This window comes from Hipposideros armiger, unplaced genomic scaffold (assembly GCF_001890085.2).
Source record: "Hipposideros armiger isolate ML-2016 unplaced genomic scaffold, ASM189008v1 scaffold_574, whole genome shotgun sequence".
Taxonomy (NCBI): domain Eukaryota; kingdom Metazoa; phylum Chordata; class Mammalia; order Chiroptera; family Hipposideridae; genus Hipposideros; species Hipposideros armiger.
In genome coordinates, this window is record NW_017731924.1 from 1122597 (window position 1) to 1141372 (window position 18776).

Sequence of the window (18776 nt, forward strand, 5' to 3'; positions counted from 1 at the left end):
CTAAGTACTTAGGCCATCTTGAAAAAACAAAAATTAAAATCTAAACAACAAAGAGCACTTCTTGGGAGGTGAGTCACTAAGCTGAAAGCAATTATCAACTGATTTTAAGTGCCTGCCTGCTGTTTTCTTAAATGACCTGCTATATGAAAATAATTTTATGATGGGAAAATAGCCCAGCATTAGGAAAAAGTGTTCCTGATTTCTGCTTTCCACAGATTAAAAAAATAAGATAAATAAAAAGATGTATTCATTGATTATATCCACATCCATTCCCCATTGTAAGAGAAAATGTTCCAAAATTTTCTATTCTGAATTGTGCAGTCATATTACAGAAAATTAACTGAAAGCTTGCATGCAAGTGTTTATGAGATGATATAGATTTAGGATAAGGAATAGAAGTGGTTAAATAATTAAAAAAAAAAACAGTGTCCCCATTTTACAAAGGAAACATATTCAATATGTATTATGAATTTTACCTTTCTCTCATTTGGCCAATTTCATTTTAAAACTCAAATTATACTCAACCAAGCAAACACCTATCTTAACTTGCAATATATACACTGAGCAAATGTATTTATTTGTGAGTTGTCCTCACTCACAAAATGGAAAGTTGTTGCTGCTTTGGTTCCTGGATTACAGGCCATTTAGAATCTAGAGAAGATGGAAGCAAGGGGTATGGATGGAAGGCATGAAAAGGCAAAATTGTTCTATACCAAATCGACCTGAAGAGAAAAGGCAGGTGTTTCAGCAGAATACTTATTTTAAATGGTTAGAAATGGATCGAGTATATGGAAGACCAAGGTGGGGATGTTTGTAAAGGAGAGTCATAACATTTGAGGAATGTAGCTTCACTAGGAATGAAACCGCCTTCACTTCTCTCTAAGAGATTCAGCTAGAGGTTAGCATAGATGTCATTTTATTGCTTTTGTGTTTCTGTGCTGTGCTTCTTTGCATACAACTCCTTGAATAGACTGAGTCACAGGGAGTCTCAGCATATGCTGTAATTATGACATAAGGGACAAAATACTTTTTTCATATATATATTCTAAGATCATTATATCTTTGTATCATTTTTATGATGGCATAGGAAAAAAACTTACTCTTGCATGGATGATAGTTTGGGAGGGGATTTTCTCATGAATTTCTGCTTCCTACAAACAGCCCAGTTTTATATTATTAGCCTAATAAATACATATTAAATTTTATTTTAGACAAGACACTATTTACGTGCTGGCATAAAAGATAAATGTGTATTGGCACTACTGTCCAGGACTGTATAGTCCATTAGCAAAGATTCAGGCAAGAAAGCTGTATTGATAAATAAAATAGAGTGTAATTATATAGGACAAAGAAATAAATTCTCACTGAGGATTAATAGAAAGTAAAACATGGGCTTCACAGGGGGGGAAATATTCCATTTGGGCTTTTAAGGAAGTATAGGTACTTATCTGGCAGAGAAATGAAAGACAGATCATTGAAACAGAAGGGTTTATAAAAAGGAAGGTAACATTAAAGACAGTGGTTTCCCCAGGACATAGACATTGTGGGAGAATAAAGTGGATCCTGGGGGAGGGAAATGATGCTGGGAAAACAGATTGGAAGACTTGTGAGATACTTTGCCTGTCCCTCTTAGGAGTGATCTCATGCATGATCATGGTGCCACCAGATTTCCCTGCTGACAGTATGAGGACAACAGAGCTAGAGAGACACCAAGGATACGCCCCTGTAGTATATTACCACAATAACACAGGTGAGAGCTGTTGGTAGCCAAAACCAAGACAGAAGAAGTGCAGGAACAGTGGAGAAACAGATGTCAGATCCTAAGGTGATTAGGAATAAATATAATATGGGAATAACTGAAGTGTCTAGATTGGATGCTTTTTATTAATGGTAGTGGTGCCTCTGGGCATGAGAGAGCTGGAGGAAGAGTTGGCTAATCAAGGGAAGGCAGTGAACCCACGTTTCAATAAGCTGATTTTCAGCTGTGTGTGAAACATCCAGATGAAGATATGGGTCTTGAACACAACATAGTGTCAGGGCTATAAATGTATATGTGACTCTACTGTCTTGGCGTAGATGTGATACCAAATCCCAGGAGAGAGAATTCCCCCTATCTCAGGCATTACTTCTCTAAATGTCTCCTAATTCTCCCATCAAAGTCTACCTCAGTAGTCAAATTTTCTAAAATACCTATCTTTGGTACCCCCAATCTTTCACACAGATTGATGTGGCTGTCCAGCATGCCTTCGGATGGCTGACTCCTTCACATTGTTTCAGTGTCTGCTTACTTGTATATGCCACATACTTAGAAATTGCTCCTTTGACCATTCCCTCACCAGTCTGTTGCTCTCTACCTACTTCATTTTCTTCAGAGCACTTATTTCAATAAATGTCCTGTTTACTTAAGCATGTGTCATATGTCTTCCTCCACTGATTGTCAACTTTGGGAAGATAGGGGCTGTGGCTGATGCACCCACCAATTTATTCCATGTCTCTGGCACATGGTAATGCTCAATTAATAGTTATCGAATTAAATAATAGATTTGCAGAGGAAGGAAATTGGAGAAAACTTTTTTGTTGATATTGTAGGGGGGGACTTTTACCCACCTAGCACTGTGGAGAGATATGTAAAAATTAATCTGCGTGATGCACAAATAAAGTCAATCTAAATTTAAGGATGATAAAAAGGTTGTGTGAAAGAGGAAAGGGAGAAATGGAATCACAGAGATGTGTGCCTATCAGAGGTGTGAGTGTGACCTAGGAAAGAGGTGCAGAAGAATGAGAAAAAAAAGGATACAAAAAAGGTTCATAAGGATGGAAATAAGAAGGGAAGGAGGTTGTGTTGGAACCCACAGGAAATTAGAAAACACACACTCTCTCTGTTTTCTTCAGAACCTAAGCCATGCCTTATTCAGAAGTTAGATATTTATACTAAGTATTTAATGCAAGGAGGAGATGTTTAAGGCACCACACTGGTAACCTATCCTGGAGAACTGCTTAGGTATCCAGGCATCTCTAAGTGACAATTATTGTAGTTTGATTGTCCTGTTTTACCAATTAGGAAACTAAAACTCAGAGATTTTAAATGATATTGGACCAGATCTCTAAGTTATCAGTGACTATTTGGATAGTTATTGTCATGATGCAGGATGACTTGGACCTTGAATGTGTTTTGAAGAGTTTTTATCATGTATCTGCCCTGAATCCTGACCCTTTAAGAGATCATCTCCCCAAACCTGTGCTTGTTCTGATTCCCACACTTGCAGCTGGTGATCTTGGGACTCACCCCAAGATTCTATAGCTGGAGATGCCCAGAGCAAGCACAATTCCAGGCACCTCATCCTGTTTGTGATGTCTGTGGCTGTACTTTCAGAATCTTGGATAGTGTCCGGTGCTAGGCAGCCACTAACTACAGACAGTTGAATAAACGAATCTTTGATATTTCTTAAAAGGACCACCTCCAAACTGCTCCAATTAGCTATTTCACTGTTTCAAATTATAAAAAGAAATGTTCTCCACCATAAAAAAATTATAAATGACATTACTCTTTTTATAGTCATCATTAGGCAAGACTTTACAACAGTGGTTATGACAAAACAAACAAACAACAAACAACAAAAAACAGTGGTTAAAAAAAAAACACCAAAAATATTTTCCACTGTTATTTTCTGTCAGCAATTAGGGTATTTTTTTTTTCAGAGTAATTGTCATAACTGGAAATAATTTCATGTATTTTGTTTGTTTTTACTTATCTACTAGACTAATGACATTATTCATTTATGTCATTCACTCATTAAACAGATAATTATTGAGCAACAATTACATGCCAAGCACTATTTTGGTGCTAGGGATAATGATGAACAAGATAAAAAGACCCTGTCCTCATAAGGGTCAGTGTTTAGTAGGAGAGACAATAAATAATCTGCATCTTGTTTTCCATAGTATCTCTAGAACCTATCATAGTGCCTGATGTTCAATAAATCTTTACTGAATGAATTAGTAAATAAATATTACTTGCTAGACACAATATGCACACTGAGGATACAGCCCTTATCCTTTTGGAATACACTATCTACTTGTGATTATATTTTTAAGTAGCTAGAGTGACTTTTGGCTTTAGAACAATAAAAATCTATCATAATTACTCATATTTTCAATTATAATTGAAAAATGATCTCTGCAAAAATTGCTCATTAAAGCAAAGTTGAATAATTTGATTAAGAACAATCTAAATAATTGGAGCAACTTATAAATTATTTCTTTAAAATATTTAGACAAGAGGTTTAATGAGGAGGTTGAAATTAATTGCCTCTAAGTTTCTATGATATTTTTTACATTTAGTCAAAGAGAAAATGAAATGAAGACACTAAGATAAACCAAAGAATAACTTCATAGCTCTAAAGAAAATCAAGAGATAATATCAAAGCAGATTTTATAGTTTAACCACTATTATTTTAATCAATCCAGGGAAGAAACTCTGAGTCATGTATACTTTTAGCCACTTTTGTCCACTAAGAAAACTTTCTTTTATCATTAGGTTCTTTAAGAAAACCAAAAATGAAATAAATGAAATTAGGTTTATTACTGACATTTGTTGCCCCTAGAATAATGAAGACATATATATATATATATTTGGCTTCATTTAGTAAATCATTACCTGAATAAATGGGGATGGTCCTAAAAGAAAAATGATTGATTCTGAATTACCAATCATAATGTGAGGTCTAACATAAGGTTCTCAACACTCCTAAATATTTTGTAAAAAAGAAACCTCAGACTGGACTTCAGACTCATATCAAGGCCAAGCCTCACTCTCCTCATCTGTAAATTTAGGGTGTAAATACTTAGATCCCAGATTTTTGCAACTGACAATGAGAAAGTGCTTTGCATAGTACACACTGCTAAACAAGAATTTGCTGTTTCATATTTTTAAAAATCCTTCCGAGTCTTAAGGTGTTCTATGCTGTATATTTCGCTTTTATTTCAGAGAATTGAGGGCACCTGAACCTGGACCTTTTGCTGGCATTTTTTACTGGTGCCCACATTTCTGTGCTCCTTCTTGTTGCCTTGAAGCATTCCATCACAAAACATATGCGTTTCTCAGTAATTTTGATCTGACACTAAGGGTCATGCCCAATCATATTGACACCTTATATTGTATAGATCGTGGAAAATGACAGAAAAGAGAATGAATGCAGAATTCAGCCTTGCAATCAGGTCTTATCCAGATGATAACAAGTGCATTTAGAGATAATAAGTTTGAAATAATGAAGTCTTCGAGTAAACACTTCATTCAGCAAAACCCCAGGAGTGCAGCACAAAGGACCATGAAACACACAAGCTCCTTCCTCTCCATCTGTGAGACAACAGAGACTCATGGAACTGAAAAGCTCTTTGAGAGTTACTTGGGGAAAAAATGATCACCCTCACCACAACTGAATCAGCAACAGTTTTTAAGTGTTAGTGTTGCTTCACTTGGTTAAATTAAATTGAAAAGAGAATTTAGCCGTTCATCTCCCCCTGGAACTGAATAGTCTATATATGGGATGGAAAGTGATGTCTGGGTGGGGGGCTAGGGGTGGGATCAAGCAGGGCCGTGGCCAGGAGGGCCAGGGAAGAGGTGCCTATCCATCTTAGGTGGCTTCTGGAAAGTGTAGTTGGCTACTGCTGGGAACAGTCATTGGCTGCTCTAGAAACACTGAAATAGTCAAGGTGTGGTCAAGCTGTCTATTTGAGGGAAGCAGACTAATGAATGTAGTGCTTCTCAGACCTGATGTGCACATGAAGCACTTGGTGGGGCGAAGGCTGTGAAAATGCAGTTCCGGGTAAGGCCTGAGACTCTGCATTTCTAATGATCTCCTAGGCGATGCCATGCTGCCCACCTGGATCACCCTCTGAGGAGCAAAGTATCAGAGAGCCGCTCGTACAGCAGCGGAACACAAATGTACATTAATTGGTTCGCTCTGCCATTTGCCTGAAATGTGACCATGGACAAACCACTTGAATATCCTGACATAACTCCTCAGCTATAAAAGGAAACAGAAAAAACTATAGTGAAGTATTTTCACTAGGATTTAAATGAATGAATGAATGAATACATACATACAAACGTACATATATACATACATACATACATACATAAAACAATGCTTCCTAGCTGTATGTCCTTGAAAATGTTGGAGAACCTTTCTAAATTTCCTTTTCTTCATCTGCAGAATGACCATTTCCTCCGTGGTGAAGGTGCCATGAGATGGGTGTGTAAAGCATCTAGAAAATTGCCTGGCACACAGTAGTTGCCAAAGACACATGGAGCTCTTTACTTATTATTTGTGAGTTATGATTTGATGTTGATCCTGTGATTCAGTATATGAAAATACACATTGTAGTGAAGACTTCTGAGACATTCCTCTCAGACCACTGAGTTTAAAGCAAAGCAATTGCATTTGCTTTCTTTTCTTCTTTTCTTTTCTGAAGTGTTTACAGTGCCTTGGGAAAATGACATTCGTTTAACCTGGAGGAAAATACTGTTTTTAAAATCATCAGTGAAAAATATTCCCATGTCGTACAAAAATTGTTTAGTGTCTGCTGCTCATTTTGCCCCATTTCAGGGTTCTATATTTTGTGCTCATTTTCACGAGTGATAATGGGCATGATTAAAAAAAAAAAAGAAATACTAGCAAAAGGTCCATGTTCAGTTGCCCTAAATACTCTGAAATTAAATTTAAATTTTCTTAAAGGAAAATATGCACTGCTAAATAGAAGATAGCTGAGGTTTGGAAATCTATTTATGGTGCTCATTTAAAAACTAGTGAGCAATTATTTTTACCTCAAAGATGCATTAATGATACATAGTGTAAATGTTTGCTATCTTCCTACCACTTACTGCCAGAACAGAGTGACATAAAGGAATCACTTGAACTCTCAGATCTCATTTTCCCTAATCTGGAAAGAGGACCCATTCATAACTCCCATACTCCCCTCAAGTGTCTCTGTGTGGATCATATGAAATGATGCAAAAGAGCCCGAGAGAGTGTTATCACAATGTCAATGTTTCTTTGCTTGGTCACTGCATTTCAAGAGAGAAATTTCTTGGATTGCTCATGGAATTTTTTGTAATTTACCATATAAGCCTCTGGGTTACAAAATCAAAAGCAAGAGCAACAAACAACAGTGGGACAAGTTTCCCAAGAACGGCATCCAAGTACCTGCCTTTGACAGTTGCTGTGAGGATGGTGGGGAGGGCAAAAAAATGACTACTTTTCCTCCCACCTTTTAAATTCTTCTAGCTGGGCCAATAATCAGGTTAACAGAGACAGATTAACAGGAGAAAATCAAAATTTCCATGTACATGGGAAATTCACATAAACTTGAAAATTTTAAAGACAGTGAGGTAACATTAGGTATATAAGACATGTTGGGCAAAGAAAAAAGTGTGGGGGGAAGGTTGAAGTCTTAAATTTCAGAAGTGAGAATGTGAGATTTATGGGGAGTTGAGGAAGAGCGGAGTATACATGGCAGGAAAATTCTTGCTTGGAAACTCAAAAACAATGGGACACAGGAGCTATCTAGCTAACAGGCTTGGAGTCTTCCTGACTAATCTAGGGTGAGGAAGTGACTGAGCCCAGCCTCCCTTCCTAAAGCAGGTTTCTGTCTTCATCTCTAGGGCAGGAAAGGGGGAAGGGCCAAAGGTTTTTTCTGAGCTTTATTTCTTAATAGACAGCTTAAAATCAATATCCCAAAAGGCAGCTTCAGGGTGGCAAAATTTGTCAGATCCCTGGACAGCAGCTCTGTAAGTGATTGTTAAAGAAGCTGGGTACACAAAGCCTGGCTTCTAAGAGGACTCTCACCAGGAGCTCTTTTGGGTTGCAAAATTCTCAGAGACAAGGGTGTTATATGCCTTTGTTATGTTTTTAAATGTGCCTTGCTCATCCCCCGTGGTCATTGTGATGTGGGCCCTCATCACCATGGGGACTGTGCTCACCAGCTGGAGTCTATTGGTATAACTTCCTGAAGGCTTCTGGAGAGGGTCATGTTACAGGGAGAGAAAGCTGGCTAAGACTAATGTATTTGAAATGATGGGTCACCTAACAGAAACAGGGGGCAATTCTAAGTATAGCATTGGGGCCTTTTTCTCATATTTCTCCTGACGCAGCACCAATTGGAATTAACGTGGAGTGGGGATTTGAATGGATTTTTCAGTGATTTTTTAAAAACTTTGCATTACTCCTCAGGATTTATTATTTATCATTAGTACATTAGTTTACTCTCTCAAAACACAAAATACTTGATACATTGGGCAAGATGAAGATTCACTTATACATTTCCTTAGTGTCGAATATATAAAAAAAAATAAATCTGGAAGGCATGTGAACACATCAATTAACAGAGTATCTCTAATGACAAATTGCCATTTGCCCACTACTGGCAAAAGCAATAATCCTAATTTTGAAATCAGGAATTTAAAATCCATCTGCAGAGCCATCTGTTTCTTTGTGAGCAGCCTAGTCTTTAAAATACTGCCATTTCATCATTAAGGAAAACATTTGGTAGTATTATTCCCATTAGTCAGTTTATAAGAGCTGTCACAGGGAATCATAAAGAAACACTTGGTACAAAGAAAGGGGGGCATAAGATCTGTCAAGTCAATATAAGAAATGTTCAAACCTGTAGAGAATTTTAATGAGTTTATTTAAGCCACGCTGACGACAACTGCTGGGAAGCAAAATCTCAACAGATTGAGAAAAATACTCCCGAGAATGGCAGTTTTGCAGCTTATTTTATACATTAGAATCAAAGAAGGAGACATAAAGAGGTTACATAAAATCCATTGGTGGTATATTAAGCAGGTGGGAGAAAGCAAAGCTGGGAAATCTCTGGCATTGGATAAAAAGTAAAATAGAGAGACACATACTTCTTCTAAATTAATGGGCACAGGATAGTTGATAATGAACATTTACAGCACAGAGATGGTTGTGGGGAACAAGATAACAATGAGGGGCTCTGTGGTCTCCTGCTCTGGTGCAGTGGGCTGTACCCTGAGGGATCCGGAAAAAGGGATTACACTGACATTCCAAGGGCATGTTATCTTAGACGCAAAAAGACAATAGACAGGCTCACTTAAGGTAAAATTGACCTTTGTCAAGGAAGCTACAGGCCAAGGATGTGACTACCAGCCATGACCCCCTTTTAGTCAGGAATTTTCATGTTCAGATCATCCTATTTTATAAATTTCAGTCTCCAGGTGTGTAAGGCCCACTATAATGGCTTCCTCTGAGCTTTTCAGGTTTAGCATGTGGCCCCCTTTTCATCCACATCAAAAAGAATGTGCTGCTCTACATGAAGGTGGGGACTACAAACTTGATATTTTGATCTGTCTGACATATGCTTTCTCTGTGACTGAGTGTTTATGACCAGGGTGAAAACGCTCAGATTACACCTAGAAAATGTACTTATCTATTAAGAAGTCAACTCTTTCCTAGCAGTATTAATATTCATTGTTTTTTTTAATATCTGTAAAAGAATAATTAGCTGCTAACTGGCAAATGCCTTTAAGTCCAAAAGGATACATTTCTATAAAGAAAAATATAGCTGAATCTTACTTTATATCATAGATAAGGTCCTGAAAATTTACTGCATAAAGCACTTTCTATCATCATGGAACTACATATTTTTAAAATATCAATGAATTTTTTTTCCTAAGGAATATAACAATAGATTATTTGTGATGAGGATTAGCTTACCTTGGTTTTTAGAAGATTAGACGATTTTTTTTAAAAGATTTTATTGGGGAATTGGTGGAAGGGAACAGACAAGTTGCTTTCCTTTTGTTCTTCAGTCTACTTGTGGAGGATGTCGCTTCACTGGCCCATGTTGGTATTGTCATTGTGCTCTTCCCGGGTGAGGCAAATCAGTCGCCGGCCCCTGGACGGCCATTCACAGCGGCTCTTGGCGGCTCTTGGCAGCTCACGCCGGCTGCCGGCCACTCACGCTGGCTGCTGGCCACTCACAGCAGCTTAGGGCAGCCCACTGCAGCAGGGGCTGCAGCCTATGTCGTCGCCGGTGAATCACAGTAGCCCAGCTCCATGTCGAGCTGCTGCTCACCATCTTAGCTGTAGAGGGCAGTGTCACTGGCCCTCATGTGGGATCCGAACATGGGCCCTACTGCTCAGAGCTGGCATCCTAAGCCAGCTCTTAACCAACGCACCACTCAGCCAGCCTGAGATTAGACAATCTTTATGCCAGCTACTTTTAGAGTTAAATACACACAATTATTGTTAATCTAAATTATTTCATTTCTATATGAACTCTTCTTCTTTTGCTATTGAAAAGATAGTTAAAAGTGAAAATATATACAGTACATTGGCAATTTTTCATTTCTAAGTTTTACAGATGTCCATCTGGATTTTGCCAGCCTCTACAAAGCCATAAAAAAAATGGGGCATTCTCAGACAGGAGGAGATGAAAATAAGAATAAACAAAAGGCAGTTGAACCATGTTATAGGGTTTCTTTCTCTTACTTTAGCTATGTGCATAAAGTGAAAGATAAAACAAAACAGGATAGGAATTCATTTTTACTATCTTTTGATCTAGATTGATGTTTCTAAAGGACAGATATAAGCAGAGTTACTTTTTGACCAAAACAATTTCAAGACCCTTGATTGGCTCAAAAACTATGAACTCTACATTTGTGCCCTTGCTTATCTCTTCATTGCGCCTCATATCCTCACATCATAATTCTATTCATCTTTCAGTTTCCATCTTTTCCAGCACCTTTTCCTGATTTTTCCAATTTTCCCTCTCATGAATAACCTCTATCTTGTATGTAGGAAACTGATTTGACTCTACTTTGCAGTAGAATTATTATTATTTCCACTCTCTATAAATTAGAAACTTATCCTTATATTTTCTGGAACATTGAGCATATGTTTGCATATGCAAGAACTCTATAATGAATTAGCATTAATCCTGAAAACAGCCCAGAGGGCTGATTAAACAATGGTCTTATCAATTTTACCTTCAAGTTATTTGTATCTGTGTATGTAAAGTATGTGTCTTACAGACAACATATAGTTAAATAATGTATTTAACCTAATCTGACAATCCCTCTCTTGATTGAATTATTTGATCCATTTACATTTAATATTATTCTTGATAATTGGATTTACATCTCATTGAATTTTCTTTTTGTTATCTGTCTCATATATTTCTTCTTTTATTACTCTTTTAACTGTTGTATTTTGATTTAAGTGACAATTTTCTAATGTAGATTTTAATTTCATTTATTTTACTATATTATTGAGTTATCTTTCAGTAGTTGTTTTAGGGTTTGCCATATATATCATTACTTATCAGAATCAGCTTCAGATTTATACTACTCTAGTTCCAGTGAGATATACAGATGTTACTTCTATTCAGATCTATTCCTATTTTTTCCTTTTTGTGGTATTGTCATACATATTACATCTGTTAATGTTGCTAACCCAGCAATACTTATAATTATTATTGTCTTAGTCATTTTCTTGGCCTAATACAGCTTTGTTATCACCCACCTCCTTTGTGTTGTTTTTGGAAAATATAGTATACATATATTTCTATATGTTATAGGCCCAACATTGCATTGTACATATGTTATTTTATGCAATTATTTTTTGATCAGTTATTAGAAAAAAAGAGAAAATATATTTTACTGATTTTTATAGTTACATAATTATCTTTACTGGGGCTCTATGTTTTTTCATGTGGATTCAAATTACTGTCTGGGATTACTTGTTTTCAGGCTTAAGGACTTTCTTTAGTATTTTTAATAGGGCAAGTCAAGTAGCAACAAATTCAGTATTTGTTTATCTGGGAGAGTAGTTATTTCAACTTCATTTTGAAAGATAGCTTTGCGGGATATAGTGTTCTTGGTTGACAGTTGTGTTTTCTTCTGAGTATATTGAATATCAAATGGATATGTCATCCCACTACCTCTGGCACACATTGTTCTGCTGAGAAATCAGTGGATATCTTATTAGGATTATTTTGTAAGTGAGAAGATTTTTTTTCTTTTTTTAAAGATTTTATTGGAAAATTGGGGGAGGGGAACAGTGTTGGAGAATCGGAGAAGGGGAACAGACAAGTTGCTGTCCCTTTTTTTGTTCTTCAGTCTAGTTGTGGAGGATGTCACTTCACTGGCCCATGTTGGTAGTATCATTGCACTCTTCCCAAGTGAGGCAGTCGCTCGCCACACGGGCCATTGGACAGCAACTCACGAAAACTCACACCCGGTGCTGGCCAGCCTCACTGCAGCCTTTGCAGTCGCTGGCAACTCACGGCAGCCCAGCTCCAGGTCAAGCTGTTGTTCACCATCTTAGCTGTAGAGGGCGCAGTGTTATTGGCCCTCATATGGGATCCGAACCGGGGTCCTGCTACTCAGAGCCTGATGTCCCAAGCCAACTCCTAACCAATGCGCCACTCAGCTGGCCCAGAAGTTGTTTTTCTTATGCTTGAAAGACTTTCTCGTCTTTGACTTTCAACATGTTTACCATGATATGTCATGTGTGAAACTAAAGAGACACAAATACAATAAACAAGATAGACATGAAAAGAGATAAACAAAAAGGCCTTTATCCTATGTAGAATTCATTGAGTTTCCTGGATGTGAAGGCTATTGTTTTAAAATAAATTTGAGAAGTTTACTGATGTTGTTTGTTCAAATAGTTCTGTTCCTTTTAGTCTCGCCTCTCCTTCTGGTACTTATTATGTGTGTAGTGCTACACTTGATGGTGTCTCACATTTCTCTGAGGCTCTGTTCATTTTTTTTTACATTGTTTTCTCTTTGGTTTTGCAGATTGTTTAATCTCTATCAATCTATCCTTTTGCAAATTCTTTCATCTGCCAGTTCAAATCTACTGATGAACCCCTCTAGTGAACTTTTGTTATTGTGTTTTTCAATTCAAGAATTTCCATTTGGTTCTTTTTTATACAGTCTCTTTATTGATATTTTCTGTTTGGTAAGACATTGAAATTATACATCCCTTTAAGTTTTTAAAATATGCTTTCCTTTAGTTGTGACCCTATTTATAATGGCTATTTTAACGACTTTTTTTTCTGTCATATTGATATCTGGTTGAGTTCACAAACATTCTATGTTGCTTGATTGCTTTTTTTCACCCCTGTCATCTAGATTATAATTCTTTCCTGTTTATTTGTATGCCTTGTAATTTTTTTGTTCAATATAGGACATTTGAGGTATAATATTGTAGCAACACTTGATACTGCACCTTGACTTCCAGGGCTTGTTATTATTATTTGCTTTAAATTTTTTAGTAACTGGCTGGATTATTTTAGTGAAATCTGTTCTCCTCTCCAATAAGCCTTAAGTCTCTGATGTTATTCCTCAGTATGTCCAGAGAAACTTTGTGTAGCAGTGATATTGGTAGGACTGGCTCTCTCTCTTTCTCTCATCACATCCAGCTGTTTATCTCCACTAATTTTTGACCGATTGCTCTACTGTTTTCAGAAATACCGTGGGGCATAAACTGCTTTATAAACTAAGCCAATCAAATTGGGCCACCTTTAAAGGCATGGTTTCTAAAGTCTATATTTGATATTTGTTCTGAATTTAAGTGTGCTCTTCACAGCTATCTTATTATGTGGATTTTATCCTCCATAGCAACAGTAAACATTCTAGGTTATATCATTATTAAATTTACAAATGTCCTCCTAATTGTCTTTCACCACAAGTTCCACTGTTGTGTAGAGTTAAAGCCCTTAGGTTTTAACTTCTCCACACTTTGTTGCAAATGAGGCCAATTCTGTTGGAAAAGATTAGAAACTATCTGCTTCTTGGGCTGACTCTCCCAGCCCCAGCAAAAACCAACAACAACAACAACAAAAAAACCCTTGAGCCAAGACTCTTAAACTGGGGTAGAGACAATGGCAAACTTCTCTGAGTGACATCTCTTCTCTTTGGGTTATGTGCTCAGTAGAGAGGGTGAACAGCTTGCCTCCCATGGTATAGAAACACTACTTCACTATCCAGTGTGAGTGCAATTGTGCCGCACTATCTCAGTATTCTATACCCAAGATAGAACCTCTGTTAAGTGAATGGGGTCACAGCAGAAGAAGGGGGCCCCCGCCTCCCAACTGTACTTTCCCAGAACTGAGACTCAGCAACAGGCAGCTGGAGTCAGGATTAGAAAAGTTGAAGTCCTGCTCCTTCTGGGTAGAAAGCCCACTGACATGAATGTAGGGGGAGAGTGAAGGCTGTGTCCTTGGCTAGAGGTCTAGAATGGAATCTGTCTTTCACAGACGCAAGAGGAGAGAGGGAGGCAGCAATCTTGGTTCAAATACCTCAGACTCTTGCCTTTGTTAACAAATTTTTGTAGGTATTTTTGAGTAAATATTTATATTTTCTGTTTGCCTTTAGAACTATTTTCAGAGGCTTTAAATGATTTTTTTTAAATAAATAATTTTCAAAAAGTTCATTGGGGAGTGAGTCAGCAGAGCACCTCACACTGTCATACTGGAATTTAATCCCTGGTCTGATGTATTTCAAAAGATATTTGTTCTATCATAGGATCCAAATTTCTATACTAAATATCTCATGTCTCTAAAATTTTTCCCTAAACACTCCTTAACATTTTTCCTCACTCATTTTCCAACTTAAGAAGAAATACTTGAACATAGTAAGTAGAATCTAATGTGATAAGCCATTACTGACTAGTAACAGATAAATAGTTATCTACTTGTATGTAGAAGGAGACTGGAACATGATCAGAGAATTGGAACACTCACTAAGTGTATGTCCTTGTGGAAAAACTCCAATAAACTTTCTTGGCCTTGGTTTCTTTAACTCTAAGATAAAGGAGTTAAAAATCTGTAATGTTCTTTCTGTAGCTTTAATTTCTATATTCTAAGTGAATTTTTTGTGAAAATTTTCATTTCCAATGAAAATTAGTTCTAAATCCTGAAAAATAAAATGTTAAGGGTCATAGGTCAACCCTTGCCAGAATCTTTAGAGTAGAATAATACAGGATGTTACAATGAAAATTTATAAAATTATAAGGATAAGTGTAAAAGGATAAGTTATAAAAAGCCTAAGGTATATTGCTCTTAGAGTCTGGAATATATGTCATAGTATGCCCTGAGAATTATAATAGTTTGCCAAGACCGAAAGCAATCACCTTGTCATCCTACCATTAAGACCAAATTAATGTTGGTACTTAATGACAATGAGAAATTAATTTTACACAATCACATCCATAGAACAAAATAAAAGTGGCTTTTAGGTAAGTATAAGCTCCTTATGAGAGCTTATTTAAGAATGAGTTTTAAAATCTATTATCACATGAAAATAGAAATCTATATCTACATTTGTTAGTTATGAAAAGAAATTAGTTGAGTCTACACAAAAATATTAGAGTAACCGCATTGAAAATGTGAGTTCTAAACTCAAGCTCCCCTATTTCCCTAATTACTTGGGGAAAATTTGAAAAAGTTAATAGGCATTTGTTTATTATAGAATTATTCAGATAATTTTTAGCCATTTTTTCTGGTAAAGCAATGTGGAATTTTGTATATAATAAAATAAATAATGCCACTAGATAGACTAACCATGACAATACTCTTTAAATACTATAATTTTTATAATCAATATATAACAAAAACATATGAAACTTTAAGATACAATATTTTTCCCCTTACCATTTTCCCTTGTCTTAAACTAAAACAACGCATTTATTTTTTTAAGTTTTGGACCAGAAACAAGAGGCGATATCTAGTTGTGATATTTAGATATCTAGAAGCTTACTATTGTTTAATAAAATAATATTGTCATATACATATATTTTTTTCAGTATCAAGATATTTGCCAGAAAATGATAGTAATTATGAAAGTGTACAAATGTCTGAGTGAAGAAAAACTTTAGTAATTATTCCCAAAACAGCATTTCACGTACTTAAGAAATATTTTTGATTTGAATACTCAAAGAAGAAATTCAGAAATATCTGTTTCTATCCTAATGGAAGTGTTAAATATCTTAAAATAATCACATTTGTATTCTCATTGCCCATTTCTTCAAAGGAGTGTGAAAAGATATAAATGAACTCCATTAACCCTGAGTAACAATTTTTGCCCAGAACACATATACTAAGGTCTACTTTGGTGATCAGCAAACTGGGACACAGAAAAGTTAGGTGATTCATGTAAAGACCCCACAGTAGGTTGGAGGAAAGACCACAGCTCAAGGCATTTGACTTTGGTCTCAGAATCCCAAAGCACCCTATCTTAAAGATAAACATTTATTATTGCTTTCCCATAAACAATTAAAATAAGATTTTTTTGCATGTTTTTAGCAAAGGAATCAACTAATTTAAAATACAAAACATATTTATTTAAACTCTAAGAGTAGCCACTGTGATGGTTGATTGTAAATGTCGACCTGTCCATGATACACAGATATTTGGTAAAACACCAGTCTAGATGTTGCTGTGAAGGTATTTTTTAGATTTTGGATTTGTCTGCCCACACAACTGCATGAGTCAGTTCTTAAATCCCTCTCTCTCTCAAATCCGATATATATGGTTTCAAATCTGTTAAGAAACTGTTGGCCTAGCTTCTGAGAATGACATTTTGGGTTCTCATTTGTGTGCAATTTTTTTTAACTTTCTTTGAAATGGAAATAACAGCTGAAATCTGAAGAGGCAAGATTATCAGAGATTAAAGAAAACAAACAAACAAAGAAAGAAAAAGACATCCAGCTGCTTAAAATTGAGGACAAAAAAGAAATCAAGAAGTAATGCTTCTGATAAAGGGAATGAGAGAATTTTACAAAAGAAATTAGTGTGGTTTATAGAAACCTATTTGCATAAAATAGACTAGTTTCATCTGAGATAGTTCATGTGCTAAAAGAGAAAGCTGGTTGCATTCAGCTGTGTGCTGGTAAACCACTGGGAGGAAGATAATCTCTGATTTTAGCATTTGATGATTTCTGTAGTATAACTACTTTCACCAGGGCCAATTCCAAGCTACTAATTTGAAGTCACTGGACACAGCTGGGAAGAGATGCACACAACCAAATTTCACAAGCAATTACAATGAGGAGCCAGTTGCAGAACCCCACTGGGTGCAGCCTTCTTTCTGATTTAACGCTATGAGCTTGTGTAGAGGAGAAGAGAAAATGCTCACATTTAAAACACTGTCTTATTTCCCATTCTCTAAAGCAGATGGCTGACTCAGTTTACAAGCCCCAGTGGTAAAGCAAAAAACAACCCCTTTTTTTTCCCTCAGGGATGGGCATTGGGAGGAAGTAGAGGAAAAGGTCTTAGTTTTTTACTGTGTTGTATACAGAGGAGATCAAATGAAATGCACTAAATAGTATCCAACTAGAGTGTAAGTACAGACAACTTCAAGGACTTCCCTTGTTAAAAGCATTATTTCCTAATTTGCTATCACATTTAGCTTCTAGAATTTCATCTATATCTATTTAAGTTGTGATTATTCCAATGGAGAACTTCATGTTGACATGCCAATTTTCTCAGGGGAATGGTAATCTATAGTGAAATACTGTAATGGATTTAACTTGTTAAACAGCCTGCTCACAACAGGGAGGTACTTTTATTTTGCATTTTTTTTTCAAAAACTGGTTTGTGTTACACATTATTTTTGAAATAGAACAAATCAACCCATTTTTGTGAAATATGGTCATAGACTTTAAGTACTTTATTTTAGCTTTCCTTTAAAAAAACAAATCTTTTGATGCTTTTGATGACACAGAACTGGAAAAATATCACTTTTCAGTGCTTTTCAATAAGGGAAAACAGAGATTGGATTAATTAGTACATTTACACTGGTAAGGTACAAGTATGTTTACTTACTATAAACATCCTTCTACCCACAGCATCAGCTGCATGTCTCGCTCCCACTTCAGCTTCCCTAGTTTTACTCAGCTCCCTTTTCTCTTAACAGCTATTTTCTCACATACTACCCCAATCAATGAACCATTTCTCACTTCTATAGTTTGAAAAGTCAAACTCTCAGATACCTGGTCAGACATTTTAGACACAGACTTTAATGTTGTTAGGAAGAAAGAAAAGAAAAGGAAAAGAAGGGAAGGGGAGGGGAGGGGAGGGGAGGGGAAGGAAAGGAAAGAAAAGAAAGGAAAGAAGTGGCTGTCATTTAAGTCAGAGAAAGAAAGACTAGTCTCCAGGACATGATGTACTTTAAAGCAGAAGATTTCAATTTAAAAAGAGCATTTAATGAATTATCAGCCTGATTTTATGAACTCAGAAAAAATATGGCTTGCATAAAACTTAAGAATAGTTCCTTATGATCTAGGTTTTTACATCAAGAGGAACACTTTAAATTTCCTATTGGCACATCCGACAAAAAAAAAAAAAAGAAAAAATACCCAACCAGCTCTAAAAATACATCTATCTCACCATTTCTTCTTGGCTCAAAGCCTCAAGGTATTAAAGTCTATTTCTGTTATAATCCTTGCTTCATTAAGAAACTTTTCTATAACATTTTAAAAAATCTTGTATAACCCTTTTTGTTCAAGAAGTGATAGGTAAGAACAAGGAGCTAAACTATTCTGTTGCATAATTGAGAAAAAACAGATGGGGGAAATATTTGCACGCCCTAAAAGGCAGCAGAGATGGACCAGAAAAACACGGTAATTCTAGCTAATTGACATCAAGGTTATCCCCTAGCAAGTGACAAATGTAAATGTGGTGGGTATATCCGGGGGATTGGAATTCATTTTTTCTCAGCTACCTTTAGCCCTTTTATAGAA